This window comes from Mus pahari, chromosome 19, assembly GCF_900095145.1.
Source record: "Mus pahari chromosome 19, PAHARI_EIJ_v1.1, whole genome shotgun sequence".
In the NCBI taxonomy this organism is placed as follows: Eukaryota; Metazoa; Chordata; class Mammalia; order Rodentia; family Muridae; genus Mus; species Mus pahari.
In genome coordinates, this window is record NC_034608.1 from 76,890,313 (window position 1) to 76,914,758 (window position 24,446).

The following is a 24,446-nucleotide window of genomic DNA, read 5'->3' on the forward strand; positions in this document are numbered from 1 at the left end:
AGAAAAGATGATCTGAGACAAGGTTGCTCAGCGGGGAATGGGGACAAAGCACCCAAGTTTTCAAGTTTTATGGGTAATATTTGTTGATGAACTGTACTCTGGATAGAAGGCACTTCGGCTCTGGCTGAAGGTAAGTGGGTGGGACGATGCTGGTGGCCTAAATGGAGACTGTATGAAGAACACATTGGGCACTGGCTGACAGGGTCAGTGTTCAGTTTTGAATACACTAAGTGTGAGAAGCCTGTGAGACATCAACTACTACTGGACAGGTTTATTAACTTGCAGTATATCAAGCAATAGAGGGTCTTCTTAATATTTTATATTACTGCAGGAACATATGTGAGTCTCCAGCCACTCCAAAGAGCCATGGCATTAGAGTAATATCTTCTGTGAGCCCCACTTCCTCCATTTGCTAACTATAAATGCTACACGGGATTGCTATGGCAACCTATGCCTGGGGTAGGCCAACTGTTGCACAATGGTAGACTAAGCTGATGGTTACAAGGGTGACACTGGCAAGCTAGGTCAAGGAGTGTTGCAGACTTGATTGGCAAGCTGAGTCCACTGTGATGGGGACTGAATCAGAAAGGACATAGAGGGACTGGGTGCTTGGCTCAGCAGATAAGAATAATGTCCATACAAGAACAAAGACCTGAAATACTATCCTCTGAACTTATTTAAAAGCCAGACACAGCTTGTATGCCTGTAACCCTGAGACAGGAAGATACTAGCACTGTCTGGCTAGTCATCCAGGTAGAAATGGTGAGCTCCAGGTTCAGAAACTTAGACTCTATCTCAAGGGACTAAAACAGAGTGGTCAACCAGGTTATGTAACATCTGCTTTCTGGCTTACACAGGTACAAAATACAAAATACTCTTACACACAAGTGTTCCCGTGTATAACACACACACACACATAGGCACATGCACACACATACAAACACACATTCATATATGTGTATTGAGCACACTCACACACATGCACACACATACACACACATGCACACACACACACACCCAAGAACACTCACACATGAACACACATCCACACACAATAAAGGACTCTAGTATTGGTCAGAAGTCTATTCTCCTCAGGCTTTTAGCTTTTATGCATGTACTACAAAGGCCTAAATTCCCAAGTTGAGCTATAGGCACGTTTAAAAAAAAAAAAAAAGGAATACTCTCTTCTGATTTGTTTAGCGCGATATGTACACAATCATTTTACTCCTGTTTAAATGTGCAATTCAGTGATGCTGGGTATGGCAGCACCACTGTGCCCCTGCCACCACTCCTCATTTCCAAACTCATTCCAGTTTCCAAACTGGAGGTCCGCTAGCCACCTGACATTGTTTATAACCCAGCCTCATAACCACCATTGTATTTCTTTTTCTTTGTTTCTTTTTTTCTACATAAAAAGAGAAATGGTTTATTAAGTAATCAGGAATACAAAGAAACTCTTTAATTCTTCTCTCTGTGGCAGTTGGACTGCAGTGGGCGGATGGACAACATTACACATGAACTTCTAAGACCAGATCTTCTGCTGACATGCAAAGATGCCAGAGTTGAGTGTATCCTCTAGACACAGGTTCTGGCTTCATTGCTTTCTGTGGTTTCAGCAGCTGTGTGCTTTCCTTCTTTTCTTCAAGTGTCATGGCAGGGAACAAAAGTACTTCCATGATATTGTTGGAATCTGTGAGAAAATGGCTATTGTGTGAAAATGGCCCTATCCAGTTGTTGAGTGCAACCCATGTTCCAGGGCAGTAGAGAAGTTCTCATCTATGAACATGGCTTTATCATCACCAGCAGCCCTGACCTTGGCCTGTTCTTTAAACAGCCGTTGCTGCTGCATGGGATCTTTGAACTCAGTGTAGGTACTGCATATTTCCTTCTTCATAACCAATAGCTCAAAGTGTTCAATTAGATCCTCTTTGGAGCAGTGTCATTTGACCAAGGGGCTCATAATCTGTGGGTGGTCACAGATGTGTGTAGGACTGACGCATGCCACTTTCAGGAACTCTCCAACAAGTTTATCAAGGACTCTCCCTGGCTGTGGTCCAAGGTGGGGGAGGGTGGCATTCAACAGCTTTTGCAACGCAAACATCAAGAAGTTTTTGAGTTTCTTCAGTTTTGAAGAGAGTTGTTTTTGGCACCTTCACACCTAGGGCTGCTCAAGCTTTTCTATTAGGCTGATTCTTAGGAAAGGTGGGGTGAGTCGATCAATCCATAGGCTTGGTCTGCTGGCCCGTCTGGGTGGTAGGTGGTCTTGATGGTAAGCCTGTATGCTTTTCACCATCCCTGACAGCATCTTCTCTGTGCTTTCCATTAGTCATTATCATCTGCATAGATCATGTAGTACTCACAGATGGTGAACTCAGGATCGTGAGTCAAATCAATTCCTTCATTCTGGAATGGTTGCCCAATTTCATAAACCTGGTCAATGCCACCAACCGCCAGCCTCTTATAGTAGAGTTCTGGAGTAATTCTCATATATAAGTTCATGTTCAACTCATTGTGATAGGTGATGAAAGGCTTGGTCACAGTTCACCCTAGAATGATGTTTATCATGAAAATTTTGATCTCTAGAAATACCAGATCATTCAAGAAAGTCCTTATATGTGTGATGATCTTAGGGCAGATGATAAATTTCGGTCTCACAAAGTCATTCTGTATCAAGTCCAAGTATCTCTGAAGATAGCTTATTTCCTAGTCTTTGAGGTCACAGTAAAGATGAGGTCACAGATACAAAGTGTGATTTCACAGGAGCTGATGCTCAACTTACCCTTCTTGTTTTTCCCAGGATTCCCCTGAACTTTGATTATGTCTTCCTGGCACAGTTTCTTACTGATATGAACAAATTCTTCCTCTGATTTATAGTTCCTGGACTTGGCCATGACTTGTAACTTGACCCCCTTTGCTCAAATGTCATAGAAGATGTGCTTTTCCCAACCAAAGTTCATGGATCCAATCTGCCACTTTTCATATCAGACAGGTCCACGGGCTGTAGGTAACTGTACTCTTGGATGAACTGAGTGAGGTGTCCACATGGAACTTGTGTGAGTACTGGTTCTCCCCACTGACCTTCATCCGGTGAACTGCTTGACTATGGGTCCTGTAGTATTGGTTTGGGTCCAGAGTCTTCTCCTCTTCACCCACATCACTGTCGGCAGTGTGGTTGGCAGGGGTAGCAGCAGCCTGGCTTAGCTGTTCTTCACTGAGCTCATTCTGCTGGGCTTCTTTCCTTGGTACTTTCCTCTCAGCTCACAGATGTCTCTTTAGTTCATTCTTGCTTAGTTTTGGCCCACCATCCACTTTGATTTCTTCATTCTCCTGAAGTGTGGCCATCTCCCCTAGAACCCCACTCCCATCATACTATTCTAGAAACGGACCACTCCAAGTACGTCATATAAGAAAATTCTTACATGATTTCTCCTTTTGGTAATTGGCATCACTTAACATTGCAGGCAGATTTAGATCAGAGTTTCCTTCCTGTTTAAGACTGAATGCTATTCCATCATATCTACACATAATTTCTTTTAACCCATTCTCCTGCCAATAGATTTACCAGGATTCAATCCACATTTTGGCTACTGAAAGTTTAAGCTTCAGAACATGGGTATAATACATAAATTATTTTCTGTAGAAGTTTAAATTTTGCTGACTTATTATTCCATCTTTTCATTTTCTCCATTGACAGAATGTCCCAAACACCTACTTAGGCTCCTAATGATAATTTTTTCATATAAAGAAAAAGAAAAACTGTAAGTCAGCAATTTAACTACAAGTTTAAATTTTGAAGGGGAAACTTCAAGAAATTATAGTCCAGTAATCCAGTCAGCAAGAAATTATTGAAGATTGATGTGTAGGCAGCATGAAATTTGGATTCAGCTCAAGAAAAATCAGTACTCTAAAAATATACTAAAATCGTGGGTCAGCAAGATGCCCCATTGTGACTGTCATCAAAGATGACAGAGATGACTGTCATCAAAGCAATGGGATCTGAGCTTAATTGCTGGAATCCAAGAAAGGTAACAGAAGCGTAATAGCTTCACTGAAAATTCTGATATATACATATGTACTATGGTATGCATGCTTATACAACACACACAGAGAGAGAGAGAGAGAGAGAGAGAGAGAGAGAGAGAGAGAGAGAGAGAGAGATAAAAATAATAAAATATCAATTTGTGAAAGAATACTAAAATCCTTCACTTGATGGTAAAAAGAAAAGAGAGAGAGAACTCAATGGCATGACCTGTACAATTTTCAAATTTACCTTATGAAGACTTAAACCTTGCTACTTGATTGAAATTTACATAAGTTCAGGGACTGATATTAAAGTATTTTCCGATCAACTACTAATTGATTAATAAGTTATGAAAGAAAAGCCCAAGGTTGATTGTAGCCAGTGAGTGATTAAAATGGGTACATTTTTATTGACAACATGTAGAGCACTGTTCAATTTAGGGAGGAAGGTTTTTTTTTTTTTTTTTTTTTAAATTATAAAGTAAGTCCACTTTTAATCTACAGAATGTTCAGAGAGTTTCCTGTAGGCAAAACAGGCAAAGAGACTGGCGTGTGTTCTGAGCAGGGGGTTGAGGAGAAGGAGGAGGGTAGCAGTTATAATGACCAGGGAGGAGAGGAGAGAGACATGAATTCTAACGGAGGACAGAGGACACTCACAGTCTGAAAAAGGTGCAGCTCCTTTTCCTTCAGATGAGAAGAGCCCAGCCATTAATTTCACAGTAGAGAAGCCAAAGAAATAAGCTCCGGAGAATAAAGACAAGATGAGAAAATGCCATTGGACAAGCAGCATAAATAAAAGCTTCACAAAGCAGAGGGTTATAGAGACCACTTCCAAGCCCTAACACATGCTTTGAGAAAAAAGTGTAGATAGGAGACTGCATTTCTACTTCTAGGATGTTAGAGAGCGAGGGCTGATCAATATTCAGGACTGACCCATGGGTGTCAATCCAGGACAGAAGTGAATGTGAACAGCTGTGTTCCACAAGCTGACCTCAGGACACTGGAACTTTCGTATTTCCATAATATGATTGTAAAAAAAAAAAAAATATGTCCCTCTAGCCTTATTTGCTTTCTTTAATGGATAATGCTTCTGGCTTAGATCTTCATGAGGAAAAAAGGATCTTTTGTCTCATAAAATGTTACAGATGCTGCTATGGTAACACACTATAATTTTATTCCTATCTCAGAAGATAAACACGGAGAACTTCAACTGGCAGTTTAATCTAATATGTAGCATTTGCTTTAGGTCCACAGAGCATTTGGGTTTTTGTTTTTAAGGAACACTGGCACTTTTATTAACCTGCTGTACTCAATTAAGCAGAGACTTAAAGCTCTGTCTAGAAGGTATTATTCTGCCAACTTGAAAATACCATGTGGTCAAGTTTGAAAACCCACAAGGGAGAAAGCACGCTGCTTCTATGACAGAATTCTTAGGTGGCCAGAGCGAGTTTGCATTGTGGGAGTTTTCTGTTGGGCTAAAACATCTAGGCATCTACAAAAACACTATGAGTTTGGCTTAAAGTGAAACATACCCATTGACAGACAATTTCTAAGGTTGCATTTCTTTTTTCCCATTAATAAAACCTGCTGCACAAGGAGGTTGAACTGTTTCACTAAAGTCAGCTGTTTTGCAACTAATAACCAAAGTTACTGCATCTGCAGAGGTAATGTGAAGCCCCAGTTCTTGTTGATAATAACAATATCCAGTTACACTGGACATCGTGGCTTATATACTAGTCCCTGTCAAAAACAAGGGGGAAAGCTCAAGTAGAAAGAAAACCAGGAAATCCAGTAAGTGAATGATGCACTGTGGCTTTAAATCCACAACCCTTCCTTTATAACTGTAAAGAAATACCATCCCCTGCTGTCAAGGGTCCTTCTGTGCCTTAGCACCATGTCACAATTTTTTGTATTTTCCCTTCTACAGTAGAACATTAAGGCAGCTGAGGAGTTAATGAAGGTGGAGGTCAACACAATGAAGTTTCCGTAACGACCTGGTGGGCTCAAGGCTGATTCTGATGTACTGTACACCACAGTGACTAGTTCCAGAACACTTTCTGCCAACAATTTGGAACAAGGATCCTGGTCCATTCATTGAGTGATTAAGAATCTGCTTCCCACTAAATTTTAGTCATTCTAGATCTTTATAGAATCATAAAAAGCATCATGATTGCTGATTGACACACTGACCTTTAGAGATGCCCACGACGAACATAATACAAGTACTAGCGTTCTTCTCAGGCCACAGAACATGAACAAGTAATTAAACAGAAGTGCCTACCTAAGTGCTTCTTGAAGAAAACTTTGTAATATTTTCCCTTCATAAAAGTCCCCAAGTATTTACAGGCTGTAGATGAGCTCAGACTCTTGACATGGGAAAGATTAAATGAGACAGACAGGAGAGTGATAGAGAGGCTGTGCACACTAACACTACTTGTATTGAGACGATTCGAAAGCCCTGTCTTGATTCTCATTGGTCACTCAGGGCAATGGAACAATATTTGTCCAGTTGCTATGTGGAGAAGGGTGGCTGCCAATTCCCTCCACTAAGAAGCCTGAACCTGGCCTTTGCAGATAAGAGCCACTATTGTTTGTGTTGCTGTGCTAACTGATAAGACACTCACCAGAGCAGGTACCCAGCAGATCTTTATGACAGACTTCACAATGGCTGCTGACATTTCCCTATCATCTATCACTGTCATTGCAAAAAAGGAGGTGATTTCTACTTTATTATTTTTAATTGGATTTTTCTCTTCAGGAATGTATATCTAAAAAGATCACATTTAAATGTTTTCGTTATGTAGACTGACTCCATCCCCATTCTGTGACTCAATTAAAATGTTTAAAAGAGTCAGTGGGGAATCTATGTGTATCTTGAAGGTTGACTTTAAGACAGTTTACCCCAAATGGAAAGGAAGTAGCTTGGGTCTGATGGTACATATACACACACATCCCACCGCTAAACCCTGTGTTAATCCATAGAATGTCCACACGGGTATGCAAACTAGAACACTACAGGACTAATGTGAATCACATGCCAATTTAGGCAGTGTCTTAAAAACATTCAAAGGCAGATGTTTTCCCTTTTGTATTTAGAGAAACACTCTTATTTTTCCAATGTATACTTAGTGTGGATGTGCTTGCATGGGTTCTATGGAGGTAGTTTAGATTCTGAATTTAATATTACCATGCTGGACATGAAAAGAGGAATACCCAATATACCTTTAATATAATTAAATTTTAGGGGCTTCAAGATGGCTCAGTGGGTAAAATGCTTCCTGCCAAGCCTTGTCTACCAAATTTAATCCCTGGGGCTCACATGGTGGAAGGAGAGACGTGGCTCTTGCTAGCTGCCCTTTGACCTCCACGTGAGCACCATGATATGCACAAAAGCACACACCCACATGTTGAGTAAATAAAATATTATTTAAAAAAAATTACAAGAAATAATTTAGTCATAATAATGATCAAAGTGTGCCCAACACTACAAGTAAAATGTCACAAATTGCTTAACAAGTGGAGTGTTTTTAGTGGTCATGTACTGAATTCCAAGATTATTAACTATTGCTCAAACTATCTCTGTACCTCACATTTCCCCTTTATCACTAGGTAGTTATATTTGGTTATATTGGTCACTATGCTTGGTTATTAAATAATAATATAAATCAAAACAAATAAAACAACATGTTTATGACAAGAGAACCCCAGAATTCCTCATACTATCAGGAACTTTTGATTTTTATTTTTAAAGCTGTGCTAGAGAATGAGGAATTTCAATTTCTGTCCGAGTATCCTTGTTTTTTAATTGTTCTTAGATAATCGAAGAGAATCTCAACGGGTAACCCAACAAGTTAAGTTTCTGCTTTCTGAAGATCACTCCACTTCTTGAATTTAGTCATGAGACTTGGTTCTTTCTAAAACAGAACCGCTGTTCTGTTTTAGTCCCTCACTGGCCGTGTTAGGGACTACACTTTAGAGAGTACATCAGCAGGAGACTCCACTTGTTCTAAGATGCTCTCTCAATTAAGAAAAGGATGGTTTTTGAGGCTTGTAGGCACAGTTGGGTGTGTATATCCTTAGCCCCACCATATGTGTTCATCTCTGTTGAGTTTTGTCAACCTAAGCTACCTATACCCACACAAACCATACAAATTATTCTAGTTTCTTTATTGTTGCTATGACAAATGCCATGAACAAAAGAAACCTAAGAGAAGAAAGGTTTATTTAGCTTACATTTACTAGGTCACAAACCACTGAGAGAAATTAGGGTAGCTGTTCACATGGAAACAGAAACAGAAACCACAGAGAAATGATGCTTGCTGGTGTGTGCTCTCTGGCTCGTGCTCAGCAAGCTGTTTTATACAGACCAGGGGTGGCACGGCTCACAGTGGGCTGGGACCGCTCACAACAAATGGCAATCAAGAAAATGCCACAGGGCAATCTGATAAGGATATTTCCACAGGTCAGTCTTATAGAGAAGTGTGGAAGGTCCCTCTTCTCACACGAACCTCGTTTGTGACAAAATAGTCATGTCCCTAATGTTTAATGCAGTTTCTTTACTCAGCCCTATAAGAAAAGAATGGGACTGATAGTGTCCACACCACTTTAGGAAGAAGCATACCATTTTACAATTTGCTTATTTGTGGACCCAGTTTCCCAACACTAATTACTTAAGATTGATAGTCATAGAGAAGTGTCTCTCTATGAAAAGCTGGAAGAATTTTGTTTTTTCTTTATAACAGTGTTCAAATCTGGAAGAGAGTAAGCTAAATTTGATATCTGTAAAAATATATTCCCTTTTAGGAACTATACTGGAGCCATCCCAGAGAAAATTTTCTGTTGGATGATGGCCAAAGAGATTAGATAAATGATATGGGACTATGTCTTTCTTTTACTTAGAGCTCTGTCCAACCTGTTTCACACTATAACAGTTTAGACACCCACTTTCTGTCCACAGTTTGGTCCCAGGCCTGGTTGAAAGTTCTATGGAAGTTTTGAGGAAAGAAAAATAAAACATTATGTAGCACAAAACACTTCTATCCTGCAACAGACAGAAGTATTATTTGGCTAGATTCAGAGGACAAAATTTTCTCAAGGCTATAAAATTTCATGGTGCATTGAAAAAAATTAAAAGAGAGAGAGAAGCTTTTTGATTATGATAGCTTTTCCTTTTGATTAAAAACAGACATTCTTCTGTGGACCTTTCTTTTTATTTCTGGATATTTTAGGGAGGTGACAAGCTAAAAATCCATTACCCAATCACAAATTACAAATGTAGGGGAATATCAGAATCTTGATTCAGGGAAGGGTCTTTTCAGAATGTAGGTAAGAACATGGGCTTCTCTGAGCTGCAGCCAGGCTCAGCTGGTAGAATGCTCACCCAGCATGCACAAACCATGGACCAACCTTCAGCTTTTCCAAACCAGCTCTGGTGATACACTCCTGTAATCCCAGCCCTTGGGAAGTAGAAACAAAGAGGACCATTAAGTTCAATATTACCCTCTTACAAAGCAAGTTTGAGGCCAGCCTAGAATACATATGAAACCTGATATTCGACAACAACAACAACAACAACAACAACAACAACAACAACAAAAATGATCACGTTTTGACAATGTGACGATGGGCCTCTAGGCCTGAGGCCCCCGGGGTACTTGTCCTCTAGATCATTCTAAACCTTGCCCTGTGACCATGGCCTCTGTTCCTGTCCTACACTCTCCACACTTCAGTCACCCTGGACAAGTTCTACTGAAAGAAGGCTCCATGCGCTCCCCTTCATGTGCCCTTTCCTGGCTCTTTCTCCTGACTCATCTGTCAGCCTCTTCCAGGTCTCGGGCAGGATTAGTTCATGATGCTCGCCCACACACCTGAGTGGAATCGCTTAGGCAGACAGGACAGGAACGGTCTCTGGGTACTCCCTGCCTTACTCTAAGGGTCTACCACCATGGCCTGTTGGATCACAGTAAGCACTGGGAATATTTGTGGAATGGCTGTGAGTTTGAGTAGTTGTTGGTAATTGTGGCATTTGTCAGAAGAAAACAAAACAAAACACAAAAAACTATTGCTCTCAAGGATAATAAAATACTGAGTTCAGGAAAAATATTGGCCTTCTTAAGGGATAATGAGATTAGATCACTTCTTGATCAGTCTAAAGATCTAGAAAATTAGCTGCAATGAAGTTTCTCTCAAATCATGAAGATATGGACTAAAGATTAATAAATATATAAATATTCTTAGATCCTGGATGAATTAATGTTATCTCCAAATCATATCTAGTCTAGTTGTTTATATCTCTTTGAATTCTAAAGCTCATTCCCAAAACTTTTAATTCATTGATGGATTTCTGTCATTAGTTCCAGTCAAGAAGTAATAAATTACTCTATTTATTTAATGTATTTGGATGTCTTGCATGCTTGTCAGTCTGTGCACCATGAGTATGTCTTGTGACAAAGGATCGAGGAAGAGGGTATTAGATCTTCTGGAATTGGAGTAACAGATGGCTGTGAGTCACCATGTGGGTGCTGGGAATTGGATGCCCAGTTCTTCTGGAAGAGCACTCAATGCTCTTAAGCACTGAGCCATCTCCCTAGCACTACAGTCAAGAATTTTAACAGGATTTTTATGTTTCCATCTGGGCCACATATAGATAATCTTATTGAATCCATTTATAATTTTATTTCATTAAATTAAAAATAATTCATTTCTGATTGAAACCCAAATCTTGCTATACTAAGCAAGCACCACTAAGCCATACATCCAGCCACCGCTCAATTTTAAATCGTGTCATCTTAACTAAAAAAAAAAAAGACCTTCTAAAGAGCATCATACATTTTTTATTTTTAAAAATTATATTTTTATTTAAATAATGTTTCCTGAGACAATTTTCAGCTCCAAGAACTGCTCAGCTCCATGCCACATGGAGGAATAAACAATCATATTTTTTAAGAAGAATTATAAAGGAAGATTGAAAAGGAAGATGGTCAGCTCACTGGCATGCTATCTTTACAGGAATAGACTCTCTTGAACAGTTTTATGTGCAGTTTTCTGGGGACTTCTTAGTTGTATTGCAATTTGTCTTTAATCATGGAGACATTTTAATGAGGCCCATTTTTAGTGTCTGTTACTGTAACTCCATAGGTCTCCATGGTCTTCAGTCCATTTAGAGAGGTCTTGCAGGACTCTGTAGGATCTGGCCTCTGGGTGGAGCTACACATGCCTGGTATCTTCCCAGCTTCAGGGCATAGTGGCATCCACTTAAGACATTTACCTCTTCAAGACAAATCCTTTCCCATTTTCCACAGACAGTGCCTACCCTGTTATTCTAGGTCATTCTGCTTTTTAGAGTCAATGACTCGTACGCAACATCCTAGTTATAGCAGTATGATCTCTGTGTATATATATTTCTAAAGGGAATAAGGGTTATCTTACTGGACTGGCTAGTTTTGTGTCAACTTGACACAGCTGGAGTTATCACAGAGAAAGGAGCTTTAGTTGGGGAAATGTCCCCATGAGATCCAGCTGTGGGGCATTTTCTCAATTAGTGATCAAGGGGGAGAGGCCCCTTGTGGGTGAGACCATTTCTGGGCTGGTAGTCTTGGATTCTATAAGAGAGCAGGCGAAGCAAGCCAGTAAAGAACATCCCTCCATGGCCTCTGCATCAGCTCCTGCTCCCTGACCTGCTTGAGTTCCAGTCCTGACTTCCTTGGTGATGAACAGTAGTATGGAAGTGTAAGCTGAATAAACCCTTTCCTCCCCAACTTGCTTCTTGGTCATGATGTTAGTGCAGGAATAGAAACCCTGACTAAGACACTTACCAAATAGCAAAAACCAAACCAGCCAACCAATGAAACGAAAACCAGATTTTTATAAAAATGTCCTTACAGGTTAAAGCTCCATGACAAGGGGTTGGATCCACCTTCCATAAAGCTCATATTCTTACTACAGTGCTTACAAGAACAGGTAGATAAATATAGGTCTGGATAGATTGAGAGTTTCATACCTGGTTCCCCAATAATATGATTCCCGAAACAGGCACCATGGAACAACCACTCCTTTTGAAGGCAGCACAAGTCACTTGGATTTAATGCTTTTTAATTCATTTGGATTGGTGAAATAATCACTTTCCTGCTGTTTGCAGTATTCATGTTCCAATTTAAGCCACTTTTAAGCAATGTTTCAAGAGAAATCTGTCTGGTTCAGATTATGCATGAACCTGATACCAGAGGCTGCTGGGTAGTTTCAGGTTGCAATGTCAACACTGTGTTCAGTCCTAACACTTCCCAGCGTCTGCTTCCTTCCTGGCTGGCAGGGTTACTGGGTGAGCGTCTTCATTCTTGAGGGATTGAGTAAGGTGAAGGTTCTCACTGCGGAGAACGAGTGCCCTTAAGGAATGCGAGGGCCTTTTCTTAGAGGTCATGCATTTTACTTAGTATACCTGAACTATTTTGTTTCACAAGCTGAAAACCTCATTATTCTTCTTCAGAAAGGATGCTCCATAACCCGCCGCAATACATGTTTGCTGTGAAATTACTTCTGTGTTATCACAACCCCTGCGTTTTACTAAACAGGACCATTTTAAACAGTCCTATGAAATAAACAGTGACTATACACACACACACACACACACACACACACACACACACACACACACACACACATCTAATGACTATATATATATATATATGTATGTATATATATATATGTATGTATGTATGTATATATGTATATATGTATATATGTATGCATGTATGTATGTATGTATGTATGTATGTATGTATGTACAGTCATTTAGATGTCCTATGGACCCAAACATGCCTCAGTGAGAGTTGGGGCGAGACCTCTGGTTTACACTTCTCCTTCTTTCTGGGACTCCATATTCCCCATAAATTGTCCCTCTGTCAGCACTGCAATGAGGTCCTTCTATTTGAAGTATGTATATTTGGACTCATTATCCTAACATAGCTCAGCAGTGTTTGACTTTTGATTTAGTTCTGTTTTCTGGTGGTGAAGTCCAGTGTCAAGGTGCAGCTGTCCTTTGCTGCGTGTAAGAACAAATACTTCCTGCCTTATTTATCAGAAGGGTGGGGTCAACACCACATACTCTCGACTTTCAATGACTGCCTGCTTCCCCTTCAGCAAAACTACATTAAAGTTCACCGTCTTACACTCTGGCTAATGGCGCTGGCCAGCTATTCCACAGGCTTTCCTCTTTGGAGATTACAGAATCAAAGAACCCTAGCAGACAAAATACACGGCAGTATAGTGTGAAAGGCTTGCTATGCCTAGAAGTCCCAGGGTGCTTTCTGCACTCTTTTCTTCCCAGGAAAATATTTCTTGATAAAGACTTTGCAATTCCCTTTGAGTCAAAGGGGGGGATTTTTAAGCACCACATAAGAACTGTAAGATGCTATTTTAGAGCACATAAAACCATATGGGTAGTTCATATGTTCCGCTCTAGTCCTGTAATAACCTCTGCGTCTGCTATTTCAATTGCCATGTGGAAAGTTACATTATAAAGTGAACCTTGCCATTATATAAACATAGAACAAAGACACACCTTAGGTAGGGCTTTACAACAAATGGCAGATCATTATTGCTTCCTCTGGTATTTCCTTTGCAGTGTTGATTATGATGAGGTCCTGGCATAATGACAATGAATACCATTCCAAAGAAATTCCATTTTCACTTATGTAACAGGATGTTAGAGTGGGCGCTTATCTGGCCTCTATGTCAACTGAAGCTCAAGTATGGTAGGTACCACGTAGCCATGTCAGTTTGAAATAGAACCACAGATGAGAGGATTAAAAAACGTTAAAATCTCTTTTGGGACTCTCGATCAGGATGGAGTGGTAGAGAACAAGAAAGGAAAGAAAGGCTGGCAAAACAAATCCCTTAGCATCCCATTACCGGAGGGATCTCCTGTGCAAGGAATGAAGAATGGGTACTGTCACCTAGCTCCAAGCCTAGGGATGGAGGAAGGGCCAAGCAGAGAGTTCTGGACTTGACCTTGCATTTGGCACACACAAAAGGCTGATAGCCAGTTTGTTCCTGAGGAAGCTGAAGTATAAAGATGATTGAGTTCTGTCTGTTTCAGAAAATCCCAGAAGAAAGTTGTAATGATTTATACATGCTTGGCTCAGGGAGTGGCATTATTAGGATGTGTGGCCTTGTTGGAGTAGGTGTGTCACTGTGGATGTGGGTTTAAGACCCTCACCCTAGCTGCCTGGAAGTGAGTCTTCCCCTAGCAGCCTTCAGATGAAGATATAGAACTCTCAGCTCCTCCCGCACCATGCCTGCCTGGATGCTGCCATGTCCGCACCTTGATGATATTGGACGGAACGTCTGAACTTGTAAGTCAGCCCCAAAGAAATGTTGTCCTTCTAAGACTTGCCTTGGTCATGGTGTCTGCTCATGGCAGTAAAACCCTAACTAAGACAGAAGTCTGAGAGGTCATTGACTAGAACAGTGAGTGTAGGAAATGTATTCTATTAGGGTAGATACACTAGGGCACCTTGGGCGGGTTAAGAAGAGAGTGAGATGGAAAGGAGAGACTGGCAATGAATAACTGACCTGCCAGTGATAAAGAAGGACACATACATGGCTCAGAATGAGAATGTTTCTACCAGGCTAAGGGGTACTTGAGGTCTGAGACTGCAAGGAGCCTACAAAAGCACTCAGTGAGACCCAGAGTTAGTGCGAGCCATTGTGAGCTCAGAGAAAGCAAAGCCGCCCACTGTTCTGTCCCCTCACCTTTCCCCCCTATCGCACTTCCTTGCTGGCAGGAAATGTGTGGACAGGAGGGAAGAGATTCATAGAGAGAGTCTCCTTGCCCTGTGCTGGCTCACAGTCTCGACCATGGTCTCCCTGAGGGAGGGGAGGCAAGGTCACTGCTCTCAGTATGATAGGTTCTTAGAATTACATAGGACTGGACCTTCTCCTTATTGAAGGAGGTTGCTTCTGAATTAAAGTGAACAAGGGGCATCTTACTAGAAAGTGGCTCGTGTTTAGGAAGATTCTGCTTGTTAGATCACAGAACCTAGCTTCTCTCTCTCTCTCTCCCAGAAATCAGGCCACACACCCTTGCACTCTCTCTTCATAAATGTGATAGGCAAAATGCGCTGTGGCCTGTGTTCTTTCCCTATTTGCAGCTTGCAAGCTCAGCCTCAGGGTACCCTGAGTCATAACTTAACTTTATCTAGTGCCTCCTAGAACTGTGATACGAATTCTTCTGTTCCCTGAACATATATAAGACAGAAAGTCCCTCTGGGTCATGACACACACACACACACACACACACACACACACACACACACACACACACACGTAATCAAATAAATAAATAAAGCTTTTAAGAGCTAGTTATTTATTGATTTCTAAAGCAAAAATACCCGTTGTGAGTGTGTGTGTGTGTGAGTGTGTGTATACACCTCCATGTGCACACAGCATGTGTGTGGAGGTCAGAGGACACCTTGCGGGAGTCAGTTTTGTTCTCCCATCATACGAGCACTAGAAAGTTGTCAAGTGCAATATAACCCTAGCCCTACTATTTTTAGTTCAGGATATTCAGGTATTAATTTAAAAATATTTAAAATATTTAAAAATATTTTACTGTATTCTGTTTACTTATGTAAAATTTTACTTCAAAAGTCCAATTTTTTAAAATTAAAAAAATGTGAATGTAAGAAAAAAAATCAGTTTTTTTTTTCTTTAACCTCTGTTTCCTATTTGTAAAGGTATTAGTAATACGGTACAAGTTATAAGCACACAACATGTGTTAAGAACTTTGCTGAGAGGACTGGTGGGGAGGCTCACTGAGTGAAAGTACTTGCTGCCTACCAATCAATGATGTCCTGAGTCTGATCCCTGGGACCCAAAGGTCCCCTGACCTTCACATGTATGTGTTGCTATGCATACTCTTTCTACACACACACACACACACACACACACACACACACACACACACACACTCTTAAGTAAATGTAGCCAAAATTTAAAAAAATACATGTAATATAAAAAATATGCTTAGAGGTTAAAATTTTTCTCTGCTCCACAGTGTTATCCTTTTAGATTGTCTTAGATACATTTTACAAAGAGGAAACGGAGACTTAAATAACTGAAGAGTACACCTTAGGTGATACCATTTGCATCTGAGCCTCCGCAGAACAGGATCCATATATTTTAACAACTATGCCACCTGAATGCCACCTTTTAGATAAATCAGGAATGAAGTGTTCAGCTTGGACATGATACCGCATAAATAGATGAACAATGAGGGATTAAAGCAAGTGCCTTGGAATGACTCTTCTGGGTCGGCTACACTTGGGAAGTCCGTCCAGAGGGAGAACATCTGGTCTATTTCCTTCTATGGCAGCTCTTTCACCCTCTGCTTTTAGTTGTATGACAAAGCAGAGGCAGGGATGATTGATCTGCTCATTGAAGATCCTTACTTCTAATAAACACTCAGAGCCAGATTTCTAAAAAGAATAGTCTCAAGGCTGCTTTTGAAGAAGCCCAGAGGATAACATTATTTTCCCAGCCGGCCTCAGGTCTGAATACAGTGCTTCCATGTCCCTCCCTGTAGGCAAATCCAGGCATCTTTCCTTTTCCACTTAAGACTCTCTGGTTGTCCACGATTGTTGCAGATGGCATTGTTTTCCATAGCTCTTTATTCTGTACTGTGTTCCCAACTACCATTGGCATATACCCCCTTAGTCCTTATTGCTACTATTTGGAGCTCATAGGCAAGCATACTTTTCAGGGGGAAAAAAAGAAGGACATTTTTAGTAATGGTAGATTTATATTCCATAGTTTTATTTCAAACTCCATTAAATGACTCTCAGTAGAAGAAACTAAAATAATACATATCTTACTTCTCATTAAGTAATTAAAAGTATAGAAATATAGAAGAGTTTCTCAAAACTCTTATGTTATAAAGGCTATTTCTCTTTAGTGCATTTTCTTTCCCCTCTGGGTAACACACATTTTACTCCACTGAAATCATACTGATGACTAATAGAGCAATAGAGATATGTTTATCTTTTAAAGACTACTGAAGTTCTTCATTTAACCAGGAAATGGATGGTTCATATTGGCAGAGCCCAATGATTACATTCTGCTACTCTCCTCAAGTCAGGTTTGTTACTGGAAAGACATGAAAGCAAGATAGGAGAAAGGTTTCTTAGCCTATGAAAGTTTGAGGATGTTTAAATTACTTGCTTCTTAGTTAAAACTCCTTTACAGTTTACTTCTGTCAACTGGAGAGATAAGTCAGTGGTTATGGGAACTGGCTGCTCTTCCAGAAGACCCAGGTTTGGTTCCTAGCACCTCAGGACAGCTCAGAATCACTTGTAACTCTAGTTCCAGGGGATCAGACAGCATCTTCTGGTCTCCATGAGGACTAGGCATACATGTAAGGCACACACACACACACACACACACACACACACACACACACACACACACAAAACCCCCATGCATGTCAAAATAAAATGATTAAATTTTAAATAAGAATGTACTTAGCCTTAAACAATTTAATATACTTACTGGGTCAGCATTACAGCAGCTTCATAATATTGTCACTTTTAAAAAATTTATAGGTAAGTGTCATACCTATAGACATGACTATCTGTAGTGACAGAGGAACATGTGACCTGGATCACTGAGTCTCTTATGATTTTGTATCTCTACAGATTTCCCCAGATTGAAATAGACGGAAAATATTAGTATTGCCAGACTGACAGACTCCTACCACCGCCCCTAGGTTGGTGGCCTGAAGATTAAGAAATGCAACAGGGAAATGGAGAGTGAAAAGTTAGCTAGCTCTCTTAATCAACTAGAAGTTGAAAAAAGAAGTCGTAGTATTATGTTCTCAATGGAGAGAAAAAGTCACCCAAACAAGCCAACGCAGAAGAAATGGCCTAATGACAACGGTCTCTCACACATCAAATGCTTCACAAAGATCAGTGGCCAGATGTTTCCTATAGCCATAAAAATGAGCAAGTTGGCTTCTTCTGCTGGCTATGGTGATTTCTGCATTGGCCATGGACCTGGTGATGGTGCACTGTGTGTCAGGCACTACACTGAGAGTAAGGGGGCATATGGATGGAGGAAACAAACAATAGTTCCAACCACCGCTGTCATAAATAGTACATGTTACTTCCACAGGGATTCTTCTCCAAATGTTGAGTTTCCCATTTAGCAAGCCAAGATACCCAACTGAGCAAGCAGCTTAGTGTGTGGAGAAATCTTTATTAGATTCAGGAAAATAAGACTAATCTTTCTGAACAGAGTCAGAGCAACTGAACAAAGAAAAAAAAAAACCTGGGTAAATATGCCTAAGAGCTTCTCCCTCAAAGTACAGATTAGGAATTGTTATGTAGCATCTTATTGTCTTATTTTGACAGAAACATCAACAGGTCTTTCACAGGCAGATGTCTTTTTTTTTTTTTTTTTGTGCCAACTGTTTGAGACAGGTAACTCTAAGGTAACCTGTTTTTCCCTGGCCTGCACTTTCAAGTTCATCACCTATAAGTTGACCCACATATCTGTGTTTTCAACACTATCTATGAGTCGTTGCTCCATATGCTTTAATGATGCTCATGAGCATTCTCCTCCCCCAGCAAGCTCTATTTCCTTGTCTAGCTCTACCTTTAGATTTCCTTGGAAGTCATTATGTGGCTGTCTTTTTCGCAGATTGGCTCATTCTTTTTTTTACTGATGACTCTTCAAGACTTTTCAAAGGTATGGTCCCTCCTCTCCTCACAGGCACAGTAAAGAATGGAATGTTATGTAGATGATTCTTCATGGGCTGTCTGGATGGACAACCTTAGATGAGGTACTAAACCACTCTGACACTGTTTTCACATCTTTGTAATGGACCAATCATGCTAGAGACTTGCTGTCTAAGATTACTGTCTGCCTAAGTACATAATAAGTGTTTCCATTTGAAGTGTCTCCCAAGATCTCTATGCCTTCCTTACTATAGATGCACCGTGACACTGTACTGGGTAGGATCATATTTGCCATTCTGCTTCCAACTAGGAAAACTTAGCCAAGGCTTTGATTGATTTCTTCTGGCTGGTTAGAAGTCAGAGCCCAGACACCCAATGGGTGGTATATGAAGTCTGCAGGGTCTCGGACTTCACATCCTAGAGTTCCAGACTTCTTTAAACATATTACCTCACACTTACATTTATATTCACTCACATCTTGTCCCATCTAAAAGAAAACTCTTGGGTTTTCCTCTATCTTTTTTACCAATTTGACTCGGTATTTCATGACTTCAAAAAAGTTGGAGTCAGCTCTGAATTGGAAACGTCAACTCCTATTTCCTCTTCTCAATCATTCTCCAATATCATTGTCAGATGTTTCCACTCACAGGAGGGCACCACTGTTAATTATACTTATTAAGTATAGATTTGCTCCTGGTGTCCCATCCACTGGTAGGAGGCTCTAAATTCATGATTCTCTGTCTTTTGATATTGTTGTTGTTACTGTAGTTTTAGGGGGTTATAAAATGTAGCTAATTACCTTCTAACCTAATTAAAATAAAATGAAGTTATTTTGAATTACTGTCTAAGGCCTCTGAATGTCTTTGTAAATGTTTCCCTGGGTTTGTTTTTATCCATATACATATCTCGTCCATAAAGAGGAGACAATAAATTAGTTTGTCATTATTATTATTTTTTAATTAAATTTTCTCTAACAAATGACTGTGCAATGCACTCAAGAATTTTACCACTTTTTCCACTCAAAACTTGAGAATCCTTTTCCCATTCCCAGTTTAAAGCAAGTCACAAAATGTGGCTAGCTTTTGTGATTACCCATGGAGTACCCTTGGATTATCTTAAATTACTTAAGTGGCAAGCAAAACATCTTAATCAATAATTTAAAATGATAGAGAAAATTCTAAAATACTTAATTATTTAGTCCAAAAGTGCATATAAACCCTATTCATTATTAAAGCATCAGAGTTTAACATGTAAACTATCTGTCTTAGTTAGGACTTCCATTGCTGTGACGAGACACTGTGACCAAAGCAACTCTTTTAAAGGGAAACATTTAACTGGGGCTGGCTTACCATTTCAGAGGTTTACTCCACTATCATCATGGTGGGAAGCATGGCAGTATGTAGGTAGACATGGAACTGGAGGAGCTGAGAGTTCTACATTTTGATCTGAAGGCAGATGGGAGGAGACTAGTTGTATTTCACACTGGGTGTAGCTTGAGCTTTTAGGACCTCAAAGTCCCATCTCCACGGTAACATGCTTCTTTCAACAGGGCCACACCTCCTCCAACAAGGCAATACTTCCTAATAGTGCTGCTCCCTATGGCCAAGCATTCAAACATGAGTCTATGGGGGCCATACACATTCAAACCACCACACCATCTAATTCTACCAAGAATGGAGAAACTTAAGATTTTTCAGTATTACATGGTGAAACAAACCAAAATAAAACAAAGAAAGAACCAGGAGTGGTAGTCTTAGGCCTGTAATCACAGAACTTGGGAGTCTGAGTCGGGAAGGGTATGAGCTCAGAGTGAGCCAGGTCTACAGAACAAGAGCCTGTCTCAGAGACCATCAACAAGGACACAAATTATAATATATAACTTTGTCACTGGATTTATAAAATGTTGAAATTCCTGAGGAAACTGAGAACTTTGTAAAAGATATAGAACGATGTTAAAAATTTATCCATTGAGAAAGAGGAACACTCCTCCATTGCTGGTGGGATTGCAAGCTTGTACAACCACTCTGGAAATCAGTCTGGCGGTTCCTCAGAAAATTGGACACAGTACTACCGGAGGACCCAGCAATACCTCTTCTGGGCATATACCCAGAAGATCTTCCAAATGGTAATAGGGACACATGCTCCACTATGTTCATAGCAGCCTTATTTATAATAGCCAGAAGCTGGAAAGAACCCAGATATCCCTCAATAGAGGAATGGATACAGAAACTGTGGTACATTTACACAATGGAGTTACTACTCAGCCATTAAAAACAATGAATTTATGAAATTCTTGGGCAAATGGATGTATCTGGAGGATATCATCCTTAGTGAGGTAACCCAATCACAAAAGAAGTCACTAGATATGCACTCACTGATAAGCGGATATTAGTCCAGAAACTTAGAATACCCAAGATACATTTTGCAAAACATAGGAAAACCAAGAAGGATGACCACTGTGTGGATACTTCATTCCTCCTTAGAATAAGGAACAAAATACCCATGAAAGGATATAGGTACAGAGACAAAATTTAGAGCTAAGATGAAAGGATGGACTATCCAGAGACTACCCCATCCGGGAATCCATCCCATCATCAGCCACCAAACCCAGATACTATTGCACATGCCAGCAAGATTCTGCTGAAGGGACCCTGATATAGCGGCCACTTGTGAGGCTATGCCAGTGCCTGGCAAACACAGAAGTGGATGCTCATAGTCAGCTATTGGATGGAACACAGGGCCCCCAATGGAGGAGCTAGAGAAAGTACCCAAGGAGTTGTAGGGGGCTGCAACCCTGTAGGTGCAACAACAATATGAAATAACCAGTAACCCCTGAGCTCGAGTCTCTAGTTGCATATGTAGCAAAAGATGGCCTAATCAGCCATCATTGGGAAGAGAGGCCCCTTGGTCTTGTAAACTTTATATGACCTAGCACAGGGGAAGGCCAGGGCCAAGTAGTGGGAGTGGGTGGGTAGGGGAGCAGGGGCGAGGGTGGGGTATCGGGAACTTTTGGGATAGCATTTGAAATGAAAATAAAGAAAATAATAATAAATAAAAAAATGGAAAAAAATTTATCCATTGATTCAAAATGTACAAAATTATCACTGGTAACAAGAGAGATCACTAGAAACCATTTGGCATAGGCCAAACATTATACTTTAGCAAAAGAATGTTGATTTGAAATAGAATATCAAATAGCAATAAAACAAAATCAAGAATTAAAGAATTTATCATGAGTGTCTGAGAAGAGTCAAAATAAAATACTGACCACTTTCTACAAGTGAAGATAATTTGCCATTATAGTAAAAGTTCTGATTTTGGGTGTTCAAATTGATTAGTGAAACATCCAAGTATGTACCCTCATAGAGCTGTAAATGTAAACAAAGAAGGGGAGGCATTAGGTGTGAATAGACCCTTCAAAAACCTTTCAGGAATCTCATAACCATGTGTACCTTGAGTCTGATGAGTTCTAGAGGCTTATAATATTTTATAATTTTTCCAAATCATCTAGTTTCCTCAGTTTTACATGATTTCTCTGCAAGGCCTTCAAAGATTCATTCTAGCTATCCAAAGGAACATAGAACTGAAATAGATAAATTATCTGTAGTTTGGGGGCAAATTTGATATAGTCCTTGATTTTTCATTGGGTGGTGTGTTTGAAGAACTGTTCTCCTGTTTTATTTTTGATGAACAATTTCTGGTTGCAGAATGAAGTTTTCTCTTTAAAGTTAGAATTACTCCTATATACCTCTTTTCTTACCTTTGACTGTGTCTTGTTCTCCATCCCTTTAGAACTCCAGAACCATATTTATTATCAATATTTGTCGATATTCAGAAATGGACTCTGACGAAAAAGAACCTGGAGTTTTAACTCTTGTTGATTTGTATTTGCTGTGACTAGTGGTTAAATTGTTTATCCACCCAGATTTGTTCTTTTGGGGTTATAAAATGATTTTTGAAGGAGTTGAGGAGGAATAAATGAAAACAAAAGGCACACACAAAAACCTTTGAAAATACTTAGTTTCACATTAATTATCAGTAACCACCACCCATGTCTTCATTTTGGAATAGGATTTTATCAGCTCTTATCAAAAGTTATTATCAAATATTCACATGTGCTCTGGTTTTCTGTAGTTGATTTGCTTTTAAAAAATATTTGGTGGCACACACCTTTAATCCCAGCACTTGGGAGGCAGAGGCAGGCGAATTTCTGAGTTTGAGGCCAGCCTGGTCTACAGAGTGAGTTCCAGGACAGCGAGGGCTACACAGAGAAACCCTGTCTCGAAAAAAAACAAACATTCTCTNCTCCTCCTCTTCTCCTCCTCCTCCTCCTTCATTGTCCTCTTCTCTTCGCTCTTTTCCTCTTTTTTCCTCCTCCTCCCCATCACCCTCCTCCTCCCCTCCCCTCCCCTCTCTCCCTCTTCTTCTTCCTCTTACCCCTCCTCTTTCTTTAGTCCTAGGTATTGAATCCAGGTCTCTGACACACTAGGCAACTGCTATGCCACCAGATCTCCTCTCACTTTACATTCCAGAAAAGTTCTCACTAAGTTGTTATGGCTGCCCTTTAGCTCACTCTGTAGCTCAGGCAAGCCTTGAACTTGCAATCCTCCTGTCTCTGTCGATGGAGTATCTGAGATGGTATAGGCCTGTGCCACCTGACCCAATCCCCTCTATTGACTGAGCATTAGAAATACCTAAAAGAAACCAAGTTCTCTCCAGTGTTGGACTGGTACATCCTGCCTAAGGTTGACCTCATGGATGGGCTGAGGAGGCAATTAACTGTCAAAACCTAGAACTCCTTGGAGAGTTTCAGATCCCAGACAACACTGTTAGAGTTGTCAGGAGGGCTGGGAAACTTCAGAAGCCCTGACTAGAATTTCTAAGGCAAACACAAATGAGGAAGGAAGTGCGGTAAAGCCCTCAGACTCACAAGGCTTCCTCCAACAGGAATCGCCGGACAATAGAACTGTCAGTCTGTCATCAGAGAGAAGAAATTCCTATTTCACTTTGGCTCGGTTCCTGCAACAAGGCACAAACTCCAGCCCAGCCCAGAACTTCAGCAACTCCTGAGCTCACAGAAGGGCTACATGTGTTTAACATTAGTTGTGAATTGAGCCCTAAAATTTTACTGCCTCCCATAAACATTTATTGTTTTCTGGGTTTCTGACTCTAAGCAGAAAGTGCCAGGGCCCTCTGCCACATTCCTTGAAGAACGGTCGTGTCAAAACATAGAACACATTAAGCACGCGGGCCTCTGACTGCAGGTCCCAGGAGGAAAGAGGATTAAATAGAAAGAAACATGAGCCACAGAATACAACTATTTTTACAGCGGCTAGGTAGGCTTTTACCTCTTTTTCTGTCTCCCCATTCAGTCTCACCAGCTCTGCAGCCCGAATGGTTCATACGGATTCCAGCAGTGATTTTCACTCCCTTTATCACGGGACTCAAACCTTATTACTTGTTCATTGTATTGCGGCCGGGATTCAGATTTTTATGACCATTTTTCTCAAATGCCGGGCACTTTATAAATGTATGACTTTTATTGCAAATCAATAAATTTTATCCACCTGTTTCTCAGCAGAGGACATACCCGTCTGGATAAACCATGCTATTGCTTTTAACTTTTTAATCCATGGGAAATTTTAAATTACACAACAGCAACAACAACAACAACAACAACAAAAAATGGTCATACAA

The 24,446-nt window shown here is 40.3% G+C and overlaps 1 protein-coding gene and 1 pseudogene across 1 annotated transcript in view; both read right to left on the bottom strand.

Moving 5' to 3' along the window:
• Nucleotides 1-24,446, bottom strand: part of Palld (palladin, cytoskeletal associated protein) — a 383,084-nt gene that overhangs the window by 304,707 nt on the left and 53,931 nt on the right. The gene's annotated exons all lie outside the window — the stretch shown is intronic.
• On the bottom strand, nt 1,509-3,342 carry LOC110336844 (annotated as a pseudogene).